Raw genomic sequence first — 23,590 nt, forward strand, 5'->3', positions numbered from 1 at the left:
TCTAATCTATAATGATGAGCATTTTACAAGAGATTTTCCACACCGCTCAGAGGTATCTAAACTTTTAAAGACCTCAAACACATCTGCAGTGTTGACTGATCCATTTCCAAACCCGAAGACACATTTGGTTGCAACAAACCATGCTTCCGCATCCCAAGTACTCGTGTTATCCATCACAAAGCCACAAAAAAAGTTTTGGTGTCAACGAGAAATATAGATTATGGAAATACACCATCATCGTCAAATAATTAGGCCGTTGATCAACCTATTCCTTCGACTTCAACTTCATCTGAAAATATTCCACCTATTGCACCAGAATTGACAATAAAACCACCAAATGGAGTTGTGCATAAATAAACATTTAACCCTCGGGCTCGAGTAGCTTAGAACTATAACATAGTGGAAGATCTTGCTCAATCACCTTCTGCTATGTTGACACTCGAGGTGTTACAAAACTATCCCTCCCAGAAGCAGGCTTTACTGTCAGCAATTGGTAGAATAGACCTATGGATTCCAATCTTGTGGTTTTTAACCATGCAGGATATACACCACAGTTATCGACGCAGTTAGCTTTCCTAATTCAAGTAAAAGCTCTCAATAAGAACATTCATCGAACTATTATTGATGAGAGGGCATCTACTTGCATTATGTCAATGAGCTGTTGGAAAACACTTGGTTCACCGCCATTGTCACGATCACCAACCACATTAAAAACTTTTGACGGATGAAAGTATACTCCTTGTGGGATTTTGAGTAACCTGCAAATCAAACTAGGGGAAAAACAATTACTGTTGAAGTTGAGGTAGTTGATGGACCCCTCGATTACAATATTTTACTGGGAAGGCCATGGGTATATTCTATGGCTACTATGGTTTCAACGTACTTTTGTACTATTACATTCCCTCATAAGGGTGGAATCACAATTATCGATTAGCTTGCCTTCTTTACCAATAGTTCAAAAGTTACAGGAAACATTCCATTGGTACATGGACCCCCACTGTCACTTCAAAGTGTTGGAGTAGGTCTCTTTAAAGATCATTCCGTAATAGGTACTTTTACACTACCATCACCATCTGATTTGGCAGAAGTGGCAAGAGTAGAGACTTACAACATGATTTCCTCCACCTCATCTGACTTGAGGATTAACAACAAGTTTGAAATTGATAGTAATATTGAGGTAATGCCACTAAGCCCCATTGAACTAGCGTAGCAATCAATTTTTTAGGCTTGTGCGGAAAACCCAAATCTGCATTCACCAATTGTATGGGTAGACCATTCGTTAGAATATGGTTATTCTTTAGATCCTTTCTCACGTATACATTCTACGGATGAAGGAATCATCCAATAAATGATGATAGGAGAAGAATATTAGGAAGATTATCATCATCGTTCCCATCTTCCAGATGACATTGAAGATTATTCAAATGAACTAAACCATCCTTTAGTTGTTAATTTTCTTTAATTCAGTTTTCATAGACACAGTAGAATCTGAGCAAAACCTGTCAAATATTGAAGAAACGATTTCTATTGATATTTCGACCAAGCCTAATGTTGTAGAGAACATTCATGTTGGAAAATATTGTTCTCCATCAGAATTTGATAGTTACCATACTCTCTTTCATGAATTTAGCGATATATTTGCATGGTCTTACGAGGAGATGACGGGCATTGACTCTAGTATTGTTGAAAAAGAAATCAAAATGTACTCTGATTTCAAGTGAGTTTGACAGCAGCTTCGACCTGTTCATCCCAAGAAAGCTGCTAAAAGCTGCTGCAATTAAGGCAGAAGTTGAAAAACTCTTGCAAGTTGGTTTCATTTACCCTGTACCTCTTACTTACTGGGTTTCTAGCCTTGTTCCTATCATGAAGAAATAAGGGACAATTCGAGTGTGCATTGATTATAGGGATGTAAATCAAGCATGTCCAAAGAACAATTATCCTACTCCTTTTATCGACTAGATTATTGAAAAATGTGTTGAATGCGAAATATTCTCATTTATGGATGGTTTTTCCAACTACAATCAAATCAATATCCTCCCATAGGACCAATCTAAAATAGATTTTATTTGTCCATGGGGCACTTTTGCATATAGGAAACTCCCTTTCGGTTCGAAGAATGTAGGGGCCACATTTCAGAGGGTAATGAGCTATCCCTTCCATGACATCAAGCATATTGTTCAACCTTACCTTGATGATTTACCTGCTCATTCACGAAAGCGGACTCATCACCCGCAACATTTGAGAGCGATATTTTTACGATTCCGACACTACAAGATATGACTCAATCCACACAAATGTGTGTTTTATGTTGGTTCTAGTCGATTGCTTGGATTTGTAGTGTCTAGAGAGGGTATTTGACTCGATCCATTCAAGGTTCAGGCAATTCTGGATTTGCCTCCACCTTCAAATCTTTTACAGTTACAGAGACTCCAAGGGAAAGAAAACTTTGTGAGGAGGTTTGTTCCTAATTACGCTGAGATGGCTAAAGGTTTTACACGTCTTTTGAAAAAGGAGATACGCTTCCATTTAGGATCAGGTTGCGCAAGATTATTTTGATGCTCTTAAAGATACCTTGATTAGAGCTTCATTAATGTACCCTCCAAATTATCAAAATGACTATTACCTGTATCTCGTTGCTGCAGATACAACAATTGGCATGGTTTTTATCCAGGAAGAAAATGGGATTGAACATCCAATTTATTGCTTGAGCCATAATCTCAACAATACAGAAAGTAAGTAGTTGAAAAACTAGCTTTGGCAGCTGTGCAAGCCATTCAAATGTTTCACCATTACATCCTGCTCTGTAAAACTACTGTCATTTCAGATTGCAACCCTATGACATACATCTTGTCACATCAACTGCTGGGGGGGAAATACTCAAAATGGATAGTTATTTTACAGGAATTTGATTTGGAATTCATCAAGTCCAAATCAAAGAAATCTCTAGTTTTCACAGAGTTACTTTGTGACCTTCCCTTGACCTCCATTGATTCAACATCTGAACCATTGATTTTGGATGAGACTTTGTTTCTAATATCATCATCTGATGCATGGTATGGAGCTAAAATAATCTATCTCCATACCAAAACTTTCCAGCCTGATACCTCTCTCTCGCAACAATGACGTATTCGATACCAAGCCAAAGATTATTTGATCATTGGTGACACTATTTATTGTCGTGGTATTGATACGATTTTACAGACGTGCCTCATGCATGGGGAACCCGATAAAGCATTGAATGATTACCATTCTAGTGCCTATGGTGGACAATTATTTGGATATGCAACCGCACAGAGAATTCTCTATGATGGTTACTTCTGGCCAACTATATTCAAAGATTGTATTATTGCTATCAGAAGTTGTCACACATGCCAGATATATGACCAAAAAACCAGATTACCACTTGCATCATTGCATCTAGTTGTTGTTTTTGGCCCATTTTCCAAATGTGGCATTGACTTTATGGCATGTAACCCCACCTCGGACGGGGGGCATGGGTATATTATAGTCACCGTTGACTATTTTATCAAATGGGCCGAGGCGATGCCAACATTGAACAACAGTGGTGAAATGGCTGCTCTTTTCTTTTTTAAACATGTGGTTTCCCGGTTTGGTGTACCACAGGCCATAGTTATAGATCATGGGTGATGCAGGAGCATCTGGTTAACAGGGTGAAGTCAGAGAGAAGGTGGACATGGTTTCTGAAAAGGACAGGAGGCGAGAAATAGCTCACAGAACGGACAACAAGTCTGTTTCGTTTTTATGTTTTTTTTTCTTTTCTTTTCAGTTAGTTTTATTATTATTTGTTGTTATTTTGGTTCCAGTTCAGAATGCCTAAAATACTGTAATAAGTTCTAACTAGGAATAGTAATAGTAGTTAGAGTCATTAGTCACTTAACAATAATTTACTATTGTAAAGAATAGACCAAGGGAAACAAGTTAACCATCAAGAAATGTCAAATATGTAATAACTATTCAATTGAAATTGAACAACTGCCAGCAGTTATCTAACTGCATGGAAACAATGTACAAGAACGCGAGAAAGCAAGCCCAGGGGGGTTCAACAGCGGAGCAAAATAAAGAGTAATAGAAATAAAAATACATTTTCTTCATTTTACAGTGCACAACAAAATAAATCTTACATGCGTCCTCAGGAACGAAAGACTGTACAATAATATGCTGTGTCAATAATTTATTTTATTTTCATATACAAAGTCCATTACAGTCCTTGACAGGCTACGAACTGGCAGAACAAGAAAACAAGCACACGAGAGGTGGAACCGACCAGCACCAACTACGGGTTCAATGCCCAGACAAACACCGTTACCAGGTAAGCAAACAAAACCGACAGTGAACGAGTTCTCTTTCCGCATATATTTGTAACATTTCAACTCAGCATAAACATTCGTAGACCAGACCATCTCAGCATACCCAAATAGCGTTAACGCAGTTCCAAACCCTACCTAGTTTACGGGCCAAGGGTTTGACAAAATCTAAAAGCCCAAACCACGGCTAGGACCGTACATCTCAGTGGCTAGCAACCGGAACAAATGACCAACACAAGAACCTAATGCAGACAAGAAATAAGAGCAAGACTACCCGGGAAGAGACCAGAACAGTCGAACGCCATTACCATCGAACTAGTGAACGACTTCACCTGTAAACGAAACAAAGGGTGGGGAGTTAGTTTTCCAACCCCATGAATGAAGGTCGGAACCATAGAGACTGAGAACAAAAACAAAGAACAAAAAAAAATGTAACCATACCTAAAGGCGAGCCACGATAGCAAGCAAGAAAACCTCGAACCAGAGAGCCCTGCTCACAGAGGGGTCGAGCCATTAGAACCTGTAAGAATTGTGGTGAAGAAACTCCAGCAGGGAATGGAAACATACCTTCTAAAAATAGCTGAGAGCCGAAGAGGAAAGGTCACGGAATCCATCAACCTTGGAGACTGTTAAACCGAAAGCGAACCCGAGCACCATTAATCCATAACGACCCAACAACCATGGACTATTGAGGAAGACAAGACCAGACAGTGCTAAGGTAAACGAAAAACAGTGGAGAGCGCCTACAGCAGAGAGAGAGAGACAAGCATATAACAAACAGAGACAACTTACCGAGGAGATACCAAAGCGCCGGGCAAACAAACCGAAACAGGAGCGAAAGAGCGCAGTCGAGCACTAGCCATACCGCAACATAACAGGCCGGAACAGCATAGGGTTTCACCACAGCCCGAACAACAACCAGCGAAAACAAAAAAATGCAGAGACTGCAGAGGCAACCACTGGGAAACAATAATAGATCCAAAGGCGCGAACAGGGTGAAAACCAAAGCGGGGATTTACCAGGATCTCGAGGAGGACAGATGTCCACCAAATAAATCGTGCCGGTACATGCAAGTTGATTGAATATAAAACCACAATTAACTCCAATCAAACGTATATTGTCCAGTTCATAAAGTAGATTACACATCAGCTAAGGTGAGGCGGGACCACGTGGGTTGGCCCCATCAAGTGGTATCAGAGCAGCGTTTTGAGGAAATAGAAGAAGATGGAAGCACCAAGACGAGGACGTGGAAGAGGTGCACGTAGAGGAGCAGATGAAGGATTGAGAGAACATATCAGAGTTCTTATAGCTTTTTTGGAAGCAGTGGAGGTGGGTAGGCGAAGAGACCCAGAACTTGGAGATGACAGTGAGGAGGAAGCAGTAACTGCTACAGACGGGTCAAATGAAGAAGCTCCGGAATTGAGACTGCTGCGATCAGTTCTATTAGCCAGCAGCAAACCCAAAACAGAGATTTCCAACTACGATGGCAGTCTGTCCGCAGATGTCCTGTTGGACTGGATAAGCGAATTAGATAAGTACTTTGAAAATGAGGAAGTTAGTGAGGATAAAAGAGTTAGATTCGCTGCAACTAAATTAAAAGGGCATGCCCTCTTATGGTGGGATAGTGTCCAAGCGGACAGAAAGCAAATGAACAAATTGCTGATACGAAAATGGCCAAGGATGGTGGCAAAATTGAAGGGCATATTCCTGCTGAAAGACTACCAGGTTGAACTTTATCGGCGAGTACAGAATTTAAGGCAGAAGGGTATGACTATCAAAGAGTACACAGAGGAGTTTTACCGAGTAAATTTACGTGCTGGTTATACGGACGACACTCCAGAAAAAATAGCGAGGTACGTGAATGGTTTGAGGATGGAAATATTGGACGAAATCGGTATTCTCTCTCCCCGAAATATTGAAGAAGCCTTCCAGAGTGTTGTTGTTATATACCTAGGGGGGATAATATGGGGTACCAAGGGAGGTACCCAAGGTAATAATGTAATAATGGGATGGGCCATAGTAATAAATAAGGTGGTTAACCCATGTCATGTAAGGGACCACAAGTAGTTAATAATAATGTAATGGGCCCATGGTATTAGTTGATGGTATTAGGAAACCATGGTAATGATACATGGTATTATATGTATGAGGCCTATATAAAGGCTAGAGACTCCATATAAAGATGAAAAGAAGTATTATTGTATGAACATGCATATGGTTTGTGGAGTGTTCTCCTTCCTTAAGGAGTGAATGTATGGTGTTGCCCTACCTTAAGGGTTTTGATAATAAAGAAGCATTTATATCTATTTCTATCTTGTTATTCTTGGGTATATTTATATTTTGGTATTAGATCTACAACAAGTGGTATCAAAGCACTTTCTTGGGCACCAAAGTGGAGAATTTTTTTTTATTTTTTACAGGGATTTTTGGGTGGCGAATTTGCAGATCAGATCTGTATGTTTTGGTGCCAGATCTGCAGAATCTAATTGCATATCTGTATTCCTTGTGCAAAAATAGCTGATTTCAAAAAAAAAATCGGTTGAATCGGATTCCGGATGAAGGAGATATCACTGATCTAAAAATCAGTGGGGTTGTAAACAATTTTCAGGGCAACGACTTTGTGGCGCAGATCTAGACGTCCTGGTACAAGATCTGCAAAATCTAATTGCAGATCTGGATTCTTTGGGAAAAAATACCCAACTTCAAAAAAAAAATCAATCGAATCGGAGTCCGGATCAGGGAGATATCGCTGATTTAAAATCAGCTCTTTTGCAGAAATTTTGGGTGACGACGGGAGAGTAGCAGCGCAGATCGGGAATTCTAGTGCCTGGATCAGGATTTCTATCACATAGGCAGATGCAGAATGATTGCTCCATTTCTAAAAACAGGTCATAATAAGGATTCTGAGCAATATTGATGAAACTGTGACAATTACACATTTTCGCCAAGTAAGTGAATTTTTTCCAAACCATTCATGGCTTCTAGCAAGGATCTATATTTTACAGGAAAAGATGATGGTCCTACTATTGAAGAATTCATACAAATATACAAGTCCAAATTTGGGACAACAGGTTGTTTTTGGAAGTTTCAAATGCTGTCTAACTTTAGAGGTGAGGCTCTAAAATGGAAATTATTACTTGACTACGACTGGTTGAACAAAATTTCAGATGCAGAATTTGAAAAAGTCTTTTTGGACAAATGGTCTCGGGCTAGGAAAAAGGAGAATGAGACACATAAGGAGTTAATTCCTATTGGTATATCCTTATTGCAGATTCATGGATTGATTCAGAAAGAGAAGGTCATTGTTTCTATCAATCCCAGTTGTAAACATAATTTTATCAGTGTTAATTTGGTAAAAAAATTTCAAGTCCCAGCAAAACAAATTGAACATACACAGGTGGATCATGAGGATGTTCAAGTGTATAAGGATTTGAAGATTTCTATGGATAAATATGTGTTGCATGGTGATTTTTATGCTTCAGAGATGGATAACATGGATGTTGTTTTAGGATACCCTTGGATGGAATTCGTGGGTACTATCAATATTAATGTGCAGAAGAAATTCCTGAAGCTATGGTACAAAAAGAAGAAAATAACATTACAGGATATGTCCATCCATACACAGGTAGAGCACATGGAGGTTGAAGCAGAAGATTTTTAAGGGACTGACATATCAGATGATGAGCCTTTGATGATCGACAATCAAACACAAACAGAGGCTGCAGAAGAAAAGGTTACAGGTGATGATACATCAGAGGAGGGCTCAATAGTTGAAGTCATATTGAAAAAGAAGACACCACAACAGGCACCACAGCAGGGTGAAGTCAAGCAAAAGCCATCGTGGGTTAAAACTTCAACATATCATCACCCACATCACCCCACAAGACAACCATCATGGAAACCAAGTAGTCACATGATGGATAGAAAGGAGAGACAAACCACCCACAACACATCAACACAGAAGAGCTGTCACGGTCAACTTCCATCTCAAGCGAGCGAAGCACCAGCAAGATCGAGGGTTCACCTTTCTCTTGGATGGCTAGATGCACATGCATGGTATCAGTGGACTACTCTTTTGAGTAGATCTTATTATTTGTGTTCTTCCCATGTTTCGGGGACGAAACATGTTTAGGGGGGTGGAATGTTAGGTACCTAGGGGGAATAATATGGGGTACCAAGGGAGGTACCCAAGGTAATAATGTAATAATGGGATGGGCCATAGTAATAAATAAGGTGGTTAACCCATGTCATGTAAGGGACCACAAGTAGTTAATAATAATGTAATGGGCCCATGGTATTAGTTGATGGTATTAGGAAACCATGGTAATGATACATGGTATTGTATGTATGAGGCCTATATAAAGGCTAGAGACTCCATATAAAGATGAAGAGAAGTATTATTGTATGAACAGGCATATGGCTTGTGGAGTGTTCTCCTTCCTTAAGGAGTGAATGTATGGTGTTGCCCTACCTTAAGGGTTTTGATAATAAAGAAGCATTTCTATCTATTTCTATCTTGTTATTCTTGGGTATATTTATAGATCTAACCCAAGATATTATAGATCTGATATGAAAATATAGAGAATACGAAATAACCCAGAAATAATATGAAATGATTCACTTTATTATCAAAACCCTTAAGGTAGGGCAACACCATACATTCACTCCTTAAGGAAGGAGAACACTCCACAAGCCATATGCCTGTTCATACAATAATACTTCACTTCATCTTCATCCATGTGGAGTCTCTAACCTTTATATATAGGCCTCATACATACAATACCATGCATCATTACCATGGTTTCCTCATACCATCAACTAATACCATGGGCCCATTACATTATTATTAATTGCTTGTGGTCCCTTACATGACATGGGTTAACCACCTTATTTATTACTATGGCCCATCCCATTATTACATTATTACCTTGGGTACCTCCCTTGGTACCCCATATTATTCCCCCTAGGTATATAACATTCCACCCCCCTAAGCATGTTTCGTCCCCGAAACATGGGAAGAACACAAATAATAAGATCTACTCAAAAGAGTAGTCCACTGGTACCATGCACGTGCATCTAGCCATCCAAGAGAAAGGTGAACCCTCGATCTCGCTGGTGCCTCGCTCGCTTGAGATGGAAGTTGACCGTGGCAGCTCTTCTGTGTTGATGTGTAGTGGGTGGATCTTCTCTCCTCGCTATCCGTCATGTGACTACTTGGTTTCCATCTTGATTGTCTTGCGGGGTGATGTGGGTGATGATATGTTGAAGATTTAACCCACGATAGCTTTTGCTTGACTTCACCCTGCTGTGGTGCCTGTTGTGGTGTCTTCTTTTTCAATATGACTTCAACCACTGAGCCCTCCTCTGATGTATCATCACATGTAACCTTTTCTTCTGCAGCCTCTGTTTGTGTTTGATTGTCGATCATCAACGGCTCATCATCTGATATGTCAGTCCCTTGAACATCTTCTGCTTCAACCTCCATATGCTCTACCTATTTATGGATGGAAATATCTTGTAATGTATTTTTCTTCTTTTTATACCATAGCTTCAGGAATTTCTTCTGCACATTAATATTGATAGTACCCACGGATTCCATCCAAGGATATCCCAAAACAACATCCATATTATCCATTTCTGAAGCATAAAAATCACCATGAAACACATACTTATCCATAGAAAGCTTCAGATCCTTATAGATTTGAACATCCTTATCATCAACCTGTGTATGTTCAATTTGTTTTGCTAGAATTTGCAATCTTTTTGCCAAATTAACACTGATAAGATTTTGCTTGCAACTAGGATTTATAGACACAACGATTTTCTCCTTCTGAATCAATCCATGAATCTGTAGTAAGGATATACCAGTAGGAATTAACCCTTTATGTGTCTCATTCTCCTTTTTTCTAGCCCGAGACCATTTGTCCAAAAAGACTTTTTCAAATTCTGCATCTGAAATTTTGTTCAACCAATCGTAGTCAAGTAATAATTTCCATTTTTGAGCCTCACCTCTAAAGTTAGACAGCATTTGAAACTTCCAAAAACAACCTGTTGTCCCAAATTTGGACTTGTATATTTGTATGAATTCTTCAATAGTAGGACCATCATCTTTTCCTGTAAAATATAGATCCTTGCTAGAAGCCATGAATGGTTTGGAAAAAATTCACTTACTTGGCGAAAATGTGTAATTGTCACAGTTTCGTCAATATTGCTCAGAATCCTTATTATGACCTGTTTTTAGAAATAGAGCAATCATTCTGCATCTGCCCATGTGATAGAAATCCTGATCCAGACACTAGAATTCTCGATCTGCGCTGCTACTCTCCCGCCGTCACCCAAAATTTCTGCAAAAAGAGCTGATTTTAAATCAGCGATATCTCCCTCATCCGGACTCCGATTCGACTGATTTTTTTTTTGAAGTTGGGTATTTTTTCCCAAAGAATCCAGATCTGCAATTAGATTTTGCAGATCTTGTACCAGGACGTCTAGATCTGCGCCGCAAAGTCGCTGCCCTGAAAATTGTCTACAACCCCACTGATTTTTAGATCAGTGATATCTCCTTCATCCGGAATCCGATTCAACCGTTTTTTTTTTTGAAATCGGCTATTTTTGCACAAGGAATACAGATCTGCAATTAGATTTTGTAGAACTTACACCAAAACATACAGATCTGATCTACAAATTCGCCACCCAAAAAATCCCTGCAAAAATGAAAAAAAAATTCTCCACGGTTTGCCCAAGAAAGAGCTCCGATACCACTTGTTGTAGATCTAATACCAAAATATAAATATACCCAATAATAACAAGATAGAAATAGATAGAAATGCTTCTTTATTATCAAAACCCTTAAGGTAGGGCAACACCATACATTCACTCCTTAAGGAAGGAGAACACTCCACAAGCCATATGCCTGTTCATACAATAATACTTCACTTCATCTTCATCCATGTGGAGTTTCTAGCCTTTATATATAGGCCTCATACATACAATACCATGCATCATTACCATGGTTTCCTCATACCATCAACTAATACCATGGGCCCATTACATTATTATTAACTACTTGTGGTCCCTTACATGACATGGGTTAACCACCTTATTTATTACTATGGCCCATCCCATTATTACATTATTACCTTGGGTACCTCCCTTGGTACCCCATATTATCCCCCCTAGGTACCTAACAGTTGTAAAGGCTGAAGAGAAAATCAACAGAAAACAGAACAACAGGAGAGGGAGAGGGAATGGCAGAGGATGAGGACAGTCCTACGGCAGAGGGAGAACTACCGCGAACAACGAGGAAGGCAACAGTTCCAGAGCTTCAGGGACAGCAGAGAAAGGAGAAAGCACCCGAGGAGGTCGGTCATATCAAAGAGGACGAGGAAATGGCCATGGAAGAGGGACTAATGTCTAGTGCTATAGGTGCCATAAGTGGGGGCACAGATCGTTCGAACGTCCAGAAGTTGAACATGCGGGCCAGAGGGAGCACTTGTTGCATAGCCTGAGGAAGCTGAAGCACAACCCCGGGAGGTGGAAAACATGGCAGAAACAGGGGAAGCTTTGATTTTAAATAAAGTATTGTTGAAACCAGCCAAGGAGGTGGCTGAATGGACCCAGCGGAAAGCACTGTTCCGGATAGTTTGTAAATCACATGGAAAGTGCTGTAAATTGATAATAGACAGCGGAAGTATGGACAACTTGGTTGCCACCGAAATGGTGGAAAAGCTGGGACTGAAGCGGCTTAAGCACCCCACACCTTACAAGGTGTCGTGGCTACAGAAAGGCCACCAGCTATTAGTTGATGAACAATGTGAGATAGAATTTCACATTGACAAGTACCATGACACAGTGGTCTGCGATATTATGCCAATGGACGTGTGCCATATACTGCTTGGAAGACCATGGCAGTATGACTGGAAGGTGACACACGATGGGAAGACAAATTGTTATAAATTTACAAAGGATGGGATCAAACACACACTTGTACCCATCAAAGAGGAAGACACGGCAGAACTGAGCGGAACAAAGGCATTATTAATTGGAGGAAAACAGTTTGTGAAACAGGTTGAGGAAAATGAGGTTAATTATGCAGTTGTAAGGAGAATGAAGTCGATGTTGCTGAACATAGAAAAATCAGAACTGCCTAAAGAAATTCAAGAGCTGTTGGAAGAATTCCAAGATATTGTGGTTGATGAGTTACCTGATAAACTGCCTCCCAAAAGGAGTATCAACCATCACATTGATTTTATACCAGGAGCAAGCTTGCCAAACAAGGCAACGTACAAGATGAGTCCGATGGACAATGAAGAAGTACGCAAACAAGTGCAGGAGTTGCTGGATAAGGGACTGATCAGAGAAAGCTTGAGCCCCTGTGCAGTACCAACAATACTTGCACCTAAGAAGGGTGGAGAATGGCGAATGTGTACGAATTTGCGGGCCATTAACAAAATCATGATTCGATACAGATTTCCCTTGCCCAGAATGGACGACATGATGGACTGTCTTAGTGGGGTAGCTTATTTTACAAAAATAGATCTGAAGAGTGGGTATCATCAGATCAGAATTAGGGAAGGAGATGAATGGAAAACAACCTTCAAGACCAATGAAGGGCTGTATGAATGGCTGGTCATGCCATTTGGGTTCAGTAATGCTCCTAGTAATTTTATGAGGCTAATGAATGAGATGTTAAAAGAATTTATTGGTAAGTTCGTGATAGTTTATCTGGACGATATTTTAATTTTCAGCAGAATGAAAAGAGAGCATCTTCAGCATATTCGAAAGGTGTTCGAGAAGTTGCAACAGAGCAAGCTGCTAATAAATTTGAAGAAATGCACTTTCCTGCAGAAGGAGCTGGTCTATCTGGGGTTTGTAGTTGCAGAGAACGAGTTGAAGATGGACCCAGAAAAGATTGCAGCAATCATAAGTTGGTTGTCACTAAAGAGTTTGTTTGAGGTACGTAGTTTTCACGGTCTAGCAAGTTTTTATCGAAAATTTATAAAAAATTTCAGTGAAATCTGCGCACCAATGTTAGAGACCATCAAAAAGGGCAGCCAACCTTTTTGTTGGACCAAGGCGGCAGAAAACAGTTTTCAACTTTTGAAGCGGAAAATAATGGAGAGGCCAATCTTGAGGCTGCCCGATTTTAGTAAACCTTTTCAGGTTCGTTGTGATGCAAGCGGGACAACTATTGGTGTTGTGCTCAGTCAAGAGGACAAACCAGTGGCGTTTTTTAGTGAAAAACTAAATGAGAGTCGGCAGAAGTATTCATCATATGACAAGGAATTCTATGCAGTGGTCCAAGCTTTAAAACATTGGAGACACTACCTACTAGGCAATGAGTTTGTCTTGTTTTCCGATAATTCAGCATTACAATATGTAATGCAGCAGCACAAGTTGAACCATAAGCATGCCAAGTGGGTGGAATACTTGCAGAGTTTTACTTTTGTGCTAAAACACATAAGTGGGCAAGCCAACAAAGTGGCAGATGCTTTAAGCCGAAGAGCCTTGCTCTTACAAGAAAGTGGCATACAGGTGATGGGATTCGAATATCTGAAGGATTTGTACCAGATGGACACGGATTTCAAGGAAGCTTTTGAAGCTTGCCAAAATCCCGTATTGAGGAACACAAGCCCATGGTTAGATTATAATTTACAGGAAGGATTATTGTTTCGAGGTGGGCAGCTATGTATTCCGGACTGTTCGATGAGGGACAATCTAGTAAGATAAAAACATAGTGGCGGACTAGCGGGACATTTTGGCATCAACAAAACTTTGGAGCAGCTCGGGCATTTTTATTATTGGCCTACAATGAGCTGGGACGTGCAGAGATATGTAACTAGGTGTAGAGTCTGCCAACTGTCGAAAGGACACAGCCAAAATACTGGACTTTACACACCCCTACCTGTTCCAAGCAGGTCGTGGGATTCAGTCAACATTGACTTTGTCCTAGGATTGCCTAGAATGCAGCGAGGATATGATTCAGTGATGGTAGTGGTAGACAAATTTTCAAAGATGGCTCATTTAATTCCTTGCCGGAAAACTAGTGACGCCACGTACGTGGCACACCTGTTTTTCACAGAAGTTGTTAGATTACATGGCTTACCCAGGACTATTGTTTCAGACAGGGATGTGAAGTTCACAGGCCATTTTTGGCACACCTTGTGGAAAACGTTGGGCACGCAATTGAATTTCAGCTCTGCGTATCATCCGCAGACTGATGGACAGACAAAGGTGGTGAACAGGAGCTTGGGAAACTTATTGCGAAGTTTGACTGGAGAAAATTCACGATTATGGGATCGAGTTGTTGCCCAGGCAGAATTTGCTTATAATGATTCGCCCAATCGTAGCACCGGATTTAGCCCATTTCAGATTTTGTATGGTATGCATCCTCGGGGAATACATGAACTGCGAGATTTGGGAAAGCTGGAACGGAGAAGCGCAGATGGGGAAGATTTTGCTGAAGCAATGAGCGAGCTTCATGAAAAAGTCAAATTGAGATTGCAGGACAACACACAGAAATACAAACAGCAAGCAGACACAAAGCGACGAGAGGTGCATTTTGATGTTGGAGACGAGGTCCTTGCGCACCTGCACCGGGAACGGTTTCCTAAGGGCACATATAACAAGTTGAAATACAAGAAAATCGGTCCATGCAAGATTCTGTGAAAGTTTTCAGCCAACGCTTATGAAATTCAGCTGCCGCCTAACATAGGCATATCACCTATATTCAACGTGGCAGACCTGTTCCCATATCACGCCCAGGTGGAAGATGATAGTACGGTACAGCCAGAACAGGACACCCAGTTAGAGAGCAGTCCTTGGAAGAAGCAGTTACCTTCGGCCCGGACCCATGAAATTGAAGGGATCCTCAGCACCCAGGTAGCCAAGAAAACGCGCAGAAAGGAATATCTGTGTTACCTCGTCAAGTGGAGAGACTGTCCAATGGAGGACAGCTCGTGGCTCGATGCGGCGCAGATTCAGAAGGCTGGTTATTCGGTGGAGGAGCTCATGGAACGGAGCCATGAGTTCTCTTTTACCCCGGAAGCCTGATGCAGGAGCATCTGGTTAAGAGGGTGAAGTCAGAGAGAAGGTGGACATGGTTTCTGAAAAGGACAGGAGGCGAGAAATAGCTCATAGAACGGACAACAAGTCTGTTTCGTTTTTATGTTTTTTTTTTTCTTTTCTTTTCAGTTACTTTTATTATTATCTGTTGTTATTTTGGTTCTAGTTCAGAATGCCTAAAATACTGTAATAAGTTCTAACTAGGAATAGTAATAGTAGTTAGAGTCATTAGTCACTTAACAGTAATTTACTATTGTAAAGAATAGACCAAGGGAAACAAGTTAACCATCAAGAAATGTCAAATATGTAATAACTGTTGAACTGAAATCGAACAACTGCCAGCAGTTATCTAACTGCATGGAAACAATGTACAAGAACGCGAGAAAGCAAGCCCAGGGGGGTTTAGCAGTGGAGCAAAAGAAAGAGTAATAGAAATAAAAATACATTTTCTTCATTTTACAGTGCACAACAAAATAACTCTTACATGCGTCCTCAGGAACGAAAGACTGTACAATAATATGCTGTGTCAATAATTTATTTTATTTTCATATACAAAGTCCATTACAGTCCTTGACAGGCTACGAACTGGCAGAACAAGAAAACAAGCACACGAGAGGTGGAACCAACCAGCACCAACTACGGGTTCAATGCCCAGACAAACACCGTTACCAGGTAAGCAAACAAAATCAACAGTGAACGAGTTCTCTTTCCGCATATATTTGTAACATTTCAACTCAGCATAAACATTCGTAGACCAGTCCATCTCAGCATACCCAAACAACGTTAACGCAGTTCCAAACCCTACCTAGTTTATGGGCCAAGGGTTTGACAAAATCTAAAATCCCAAACCATGGCTAGGACCATACATCTCAGTGGCTAGCAACCGGAACAAATGACCAACACAAGAACCTAATGCAGACAAGAAATAAGAGCAAGACTACCCGGGAAGAGACCAGAACAGTCGAATGTCATTGCCATCGAACTAGTGAACGGCTTCACCTGTAAAAGAAACAAAGGGTGGGGAGTTAGTTTTCCAACCCCATGAATGAAGGCCGGAACCATAGAGACTGAGAACAAAAACAGAGAACAAAAAAAAAGGTAACCATACCTGAAGGCGAGCCACGATAGCAAGCAAGAAAACCTCGAACCAGAGAGCCCTGCTCACAGAGGGGTCGAGCCATTAGAACCTGTAAGAATTGTGGTGAAGAAACTCCAGCAGGGGACGGAAACATACCTTCTAAAAATAGCTGAGAGCCGAAGAGGAAAGGTCACGGAATCCATCAACCTTGGAGACTGTCAAACCGAAAGCGAACCCGAGCACCATTAATCCATAACGACCCAACAACCATGGACTATTGAGGAAGACAAGACCAGACAGCGCTAAGGTAAACGAAAAATAGTGGAGAGCACCTACAGCAGAGAGAGAGACAAGCATATAATGAACAGAGACAACTTACCGAGGAGATACCAAAGCGTCAGGCAAACAAACCGAAACAGGAGCGAAAGAGCGCAGTCGAGCACTAGCCATACCGCAACAGAACAGGCCGGAACCGCATAGGGTTTCACCACAGGCCGAACAACAACCAGCGAAAACAAAAAAATGCAGAGACTACATAGCCAACCACCGGGAAACAATAATAGACCCAAAGGCGCAAACAGGGTGAAAACCAAAGCGGGGATTTACCAGGATCCCGAGGAGGACAGATGTCCACCAAATAAATCGTGCCGGTACATGCAAGTTGATTGCATATCAAACCATAATTAACTCCAATCAAACGTATACTGTCCAGTTCATAGAGTAGATTACACATCAGCTAAGGTGAGGCGGGACCACATGGGTTGGCCCCATCAATGGGTCGCATTTTCGCAATCACACGATGGCTGAGTTGACTACTAAGTTAGGACTATCACATGATAGTTCTACCCCTTATTATTCGCAAGGGAATGGACAAGTTGAGGCCATCAACGAAGTCCTGAAGCAAATGTTGCAGAGAATGATAAGGGTTCATAAGCGAAACTGGCACTTAATCCTGTACTCTGCCTTGTGGGCATATTGAACCTTAGTGAGAAATGTAACTGGATTCGCACCCTTTCAGTTGGTGTATGGTTTGGAAGCAATCTTACCAATACAATGCGAAATTTCATTCACTCAAACTCGTGGTTGACCTATTACCTAACACTTCTAAAGAAGAAGCGTGTTTCTTGGAATTAATCCATTTGGATGAAACCCATCATGATGCCACATTGGCTAATGAAGCATAAAAGAAATTTATTAAGGTGCAATATGATAGAAATGTCAAGCCTCATATCTTTTCAGAAGGAGACCTAGTCTTGCTTTACGATCAGGAAGTTGATTAACTTGGACCACGGAAATTCAAACCAATGTGGATGGGCCCTTATATTATCAAGCATGTTTTGGCAAAATGTTCCTACGAGTTAGTAGATTATGATGGGATTCTACCTCAAACGTTACTATGCTTGATTAAGTGTAGTAAAACTCATTGTATATATGCTCTCATTGCATGTGTGTGTGTATCTTTTAGAGATTTTATCTAGTTAGTAATCTGCTTTGCATTTTTTGCAGATGTAGGAGTCTTTAGAACCTTTTTGTTGGTTACGCTGATGGTGCTAGTCGTAGTACACAGAACTTGTCTTCTGCAGCATGGGCTATTTTCACTCCAAGTGGCGAGTTAGTGAGTTTTCAAGGGATTTGTATCAGTCGATCGACGAACAACATCACTAAGTATAGCACGTTGATTGAACTACTCTCTGATGCCACTTCACTTGGCATTTTCTGAATCATCATTAGGATGGACTCGCAACTCATTGTACTACAACTAACAAACATTTATACTGTCCGAAATCTAACAATTTTACGTATGTTCCTTAGAGTTCGTATTTTGGAAAGATGTTTTGAACACATTCAATATCAACATATTTCCAGAAATCTTAACACATTAACTGATTCTCTAGTGAATTATGTGTTAAATAGACATTTGTGACAATGTAAAAGTAATATTTTCAATTCACATCATCAGTTGAATAGGATCTCATTTAACCATAGAAAACTATGAAATTAAAATAGATAGGTGTTTTAAAAGTTTTTACAAAATTTGTGTCCAAGACACGCTTTGATCCAAAATGGATCTAGAATAGACTTCTAAGTCTAAAAATGTTCCTCACAGAGGAAAATTAAAATTCAAGGGATGCTCTTGGAAATAGTTCCATTGCATAGACCTCTTCAATCTGAATCTAATGCAATTTGAATGGGATAAAATGGACTTCGGATGAAGAAGTTATTGTAATACAAAGTTTTCCCATTGTCCTTTGAAAAGGTGGTAAATTCTTATAAAAATGGGGCTTAAGGCCTTACATGGAAAAATTTCATCAGAAGGGTTAAAAGGAGGACTTATACCAAAGGCGAAAGGACTCCGAGATAGTGATCTTCGACATATTGCATCAGAGGTAGGCCTTGGCATGATATCGGGACCCCAGCGGAGCCGATTGCGATATGCGATGATCGGCGTTGGCGATCGGTGATCAGAGGAGATAGAACTAAGGGCCATGCGACATGCGACTTGCGATTGTGATGATTGGATCAGTGGATTAGCGTCAGTGTGTTCCATGGTATATGGAAAGAACCCTCAGGCCGTAGCAATAGTGATATGCGATGTGCGATATCAACCATCGGATTAGGAAAAGAATGGGCAGTCCTGATTTGATTGGTGATCCCCGATACAAAGGACCAATGCACATTTCGATTTGTGACTTGTGATATGCCGATAAAAGGCAGACCCAATGGGAGTTATAGACACGATTTCATACTATTTGAGATCCGTCTTGGGCACCGAATAGTGTATTTCCATGTATATTCTCTGTGTATTGGAAATATGGTTATTTCTCGGATTTTTTCCTGGAAAGAGGCTGTTGATTCCTTTGTAAATGTCTCTGTTCTAAAATAATTGTGCCACGTTGTAAGCAGGAATTTTGTAACAATGATACGTTGTAACAGGAATGCGTTATACACAGAGCCACAAAGCCAGCGAACCAGATGGCTAGTCGCAGAGCCACAGAGGCAGAGAGCCAGAGGGCCAGTTGAAGAGAAACAGAGGCAGAGGAACGATCGCACACAGAGAAATGGATGGAAGCCGCAGAGTCAGAGGATTCCTAAAAGGCCAGAGAGCCAAGTGAAGAAGCCAATATCCTTTCGAGGAGCTCACAGCAAGCTCCCTTCAGGGAAGTTCTCTCTCCAGAGAGCTCATGCTGTAACATCCCATAGCCGCGGAGCTGATAGAGGCATAGAGCCACCAGAGGTTAGGGGCGAATTTCCCAGGGATGATTCCTCAGGATGAGGAAGGGGCAAAGAGCCAGAGCCAAAGCTAGAGCTAAGAGCCAGAGCCAAGAGCCAGGGCCGAGAACCAGAGCCAAAGCCAGAGCCGAGAGAACAGAAAAGAGATCAAATGATCCAGTTGTTGCTAGTGTCTGATGTGTGCTGAAGACAGAAGAAGGAGTTCCAGAGATAGTAAGATAATTCTGAGGGAGTTGGTGCAAGCTAGAGCTCAAGATAGCTCAGAGCACTGATTGAAGGAATCTAGTCCAGAGAAGCCTAGATCTGTCTACAGAGTATGGACAACTAGCGGGATAAGATGGTATTCTAAACCCATAGGTTCAGTTGTAAACCAATGGAGTTGAGCATGGAGCTTGTGAAAGAATTCAGCCATAATCCCAAAGAGCCTAGTCAAGTTGACTAGAGCTCAAGGAGATGTTGCCCAAGATATTAGGGTGAATTCCATATTATGTTGTTGTCTTATGTGTTTGTTTATTTGCTTCATTATTTACTATTACATGTATTTAAATATCAGCATAAGCAATAGAACTTAAGGCATTAGATAGATTAAGGCAAACACAAGCATACACCTATTTCAAGCACTTTTAATTCTGCAATTGGTTAATCATAAGCATAGACCTTAGGAATATATAAGCTTTGGAGTGGGAGAGGTTCTTGTAAGCCTGACAAGAAGCCTTTAGTGACCCATTTTCAGATCAGGTGGTATCGGAGCTTCAGGTTGATTAACCCCACCTTCAAAGAAGGTGATATCAATGTTGGTTATACCAGAGCAAGTTGTATCATGATGCAAGTGGTACCACTATATGCTTGTTTTATTTGAAAGGTGTTCAAATAGTAGTAAGGATTTTGTTGTTTTATTGTTCGTAAGTTGACTGTTGTTTGAGTTTGCAAAGGTTTAGGGAAAGCTGTTGTTAGCTAAGTCTAGGAGAGGACAAGAAGGAAGAAGGGCTGAAGGCATGCTTCTTATCCCAAAGGACCTCAAAGAAATCCTTGAAGAATAAGAGGTTTGTTGCAAAAGGTTGCTTGAATAAGCTCTTGTTAATCTTGTTTGAAGTTATTTTGTTCATTTTGATAATGACAACTTCTACAAGTGAGTCCTCAAATTCTTCTTTCTTCACAAGAGTCTTTGATGAAGACATGAAGCAAGACTTGTTCACCATAATGGATATGGTGAGAGAAATGTATGAGGATGGAAGGAAGAGAATCATACTTAGAGAGCAATTGAATTCCATGAAGGAAGAGAAGCAGTTGCTTTCTGACAAATTGCAAGAAATGAAGAGACAACTTCATATTGCAAATATGAACCTGGAAAGGATGCATGAGTTGAAGACATAGCTCTTTGTTGCAAAAGAAACCTTAGTCAAGTATCATCTTGAAGAAGAGGTAAATAATTCCAATTTGTCTTCAATTTCCTCTAAGAATGTTTATATTGGTTCTTTTGAAAAACATACGAGAGGCATAGGTTCCAAGTTAATGTCCAAAATGGGCTATGAAGGAAAAGGCTTGGGCAAACGTGCACAGGGTAATATTGAACCAAAAATGGTTGAGGAAAGGCCTAAGTATTTGGGTCTTGGCTATGGACAATCTTATGGAGAAAGTTCCAAAGTTGCCATCAAGACCATTGAAACAGTTCAAAGAGGGAGTTTCATTTTAGGTCTTCTACCTCAAGATTGTGAAGATTGTATTCTTGGGGAATGCAATAGTGTGAAGCATACTTTGTATAAAAAAGGTGTATATCAGCATACACTTGAACCAGAGAGTTGTGGAAACTCTGAAACCATTGAAGAGGTTGATGGTGTTCCAAAGGGAGCTACTTCTTCATTCAATTCACCTCCTTATGAAGGTAATAAAGGTGAAAGAGAAGGGTATAAATCTAGTTCTAATCATATGCCTTTTGATTATGTTCAACATGGTAAATTTCCATATAAGCATTAGAAAAGCATTGCATGTTCCTTTTGTGGTTTGGTTAACCATAATGTTTCTAGATGTTTGAAGAGAATGGCCACATACAGAAAACTTTTGAAGGAAAGGAGGTAAAAAGCCAAAGGTCCATTGGACAAGGCAAATCATGCTATCAAGAGGATGCACATGTGTTGCATTTACTGCCATAAGAAAGGACACATTGCTGAAGAGTGTTGGACTCCGAAAACAACAATGCTTCCATGAAACTTGAAGAAGGTGGAAAGAGAAAATGGCAGGAATGGAAAGAAAGATTCCATGATTGATGTGTTTCAAGATGATTCACATGTTGACGCTGATGAGCAGACAAAGGAAGGACCTTTGGAATGCATTGGTAAGAAATGGTTAGAGTTCTTATCCAATTAAGATTGCATGTCTATTGATATAATGCATCTATTTGCATTTCTTTGTTAATGAGATGCAAGTTGCAAGTTTTTACCAAGAAGGTGAATGGAAAAAGTTGAGTAGGAGACTCACTTTATTGCTGCAACATTATATTCATTTCAACTTCGAAAGTACAGTGTGCTTAAGCAAAATTTGAAGGATGAAATTCATGCATAAGCATGATATGCATGACCACAGGGATGTTGATGATTTCCTTGTATTTGAACATGTATGTGTAATTAACTTGAAAGGTTGATTGCTTTGTTTTTAAACATGCATGTAATGCAATATTGACTTGAGAAAAGTTCATTTGGTCTTGAATATGGAGATAATGATGAAGTGTTTCATCTTTGAGAAAGAACTTTAGGATCAATTGTTTCTTTTTCTACATGCTTGACTTGAAGGGTCAATTGTTTTAAAGGCATGTTTTGTTGGCTTGTTATCTAGTCAATCATTTGTATGTAGATGTAATGACATGGAGGTGTTCACAAGATGTGAAATATATTTCTTTTATTGAAGCAGGAGTTTAGGCCATCCAGTTGTGTTTGTAATCCTATTGTTGTTAATAGTTGTTGTTGACAGTATGCCAAACAGATACAAATGAAAATTTGTGAGGCAGATGTAACTTCACATTGGTTTGAGCCACCTTGGATCAATGATCAAGGAAGAGAAGTTCAAACTACTTTCTGTGACCTTCTCAGCAGGAGTTCTGTATGAAGTCAAGGAGGAAAACAGTTCTTCCCAAGAGGACCAACACATCCACGAAGGAAAGTAGTCAAAGGCTTCAGTTCAGAGGCACTATGCAAGGAAAGTGTATGGAGGCTAAAAGAAGAGGGTGTTGTTACTCTCATTTACTATTCAGATCAATATATCAGTCTTTTGGAGACCAAAAGTTCTTTTTAGTTGGAAGGTGTGATCCAAAATGGATCTAGAATAGACTTGTAAGTCTAAAAATGTTCCTCACAGAGGAAAATGAAAGTCAAGGGATGCTCTTGGAAATAGTCCCATTTCATAGATCTCTTCAATCTGAATCTAATGCAATTTGAATGGGATAAAATTTACTTCAAATGAAGAAGTTATTGTAGTAAGAAGTTTGCCCATTATCCTTTGAAAAGGAGGCAAATTCTTATAAAAATGGGGTTGAAGGCCTTATATGGAAAAATCGCATTGGAAGGGTTAAAAGGAGGACTTGGAACAAAGGCGGAAGAACTCCCCTAATAGCAATCTCTGACATATCACATCGGAGGCAGGCCTTAGCGTCATATCAAGACCCTGGCGGAGCCGGTTACGATATGCGATGATCAACGTTGGCGATCAGCGATCAAAGGAGATAGCGTTAAGGGCCATGCGACGTGCGACTTGCAATTGTGATGATCGGATCGGTGGATCAGTGTCGACGGGTTCCATGGTATATGGAAAGAATCCCTGGGCCATAGTGATAGTGATATGTGATGTGCGATATCAACCATCATATCGGAAAAAGAATGGAAAATACTGATTTGATCAGTGATTG

Source organism: Pinus tabuliformis, chromosome 9 (assembly GCF_031772625.1).
Source record: "Pinus tabuliformis cultivar Carrire ecotype Pingquan chromosome 9, CPIR1, whole genome shotgun sequence".
In the NCBI taxonomy this organism is placed as follows: Eukaryota; Viridiplantae; Streptophyta; class Pinopsida; order Pinales; family Pinaceae; genus Pinus; species Pinus tabuliformis.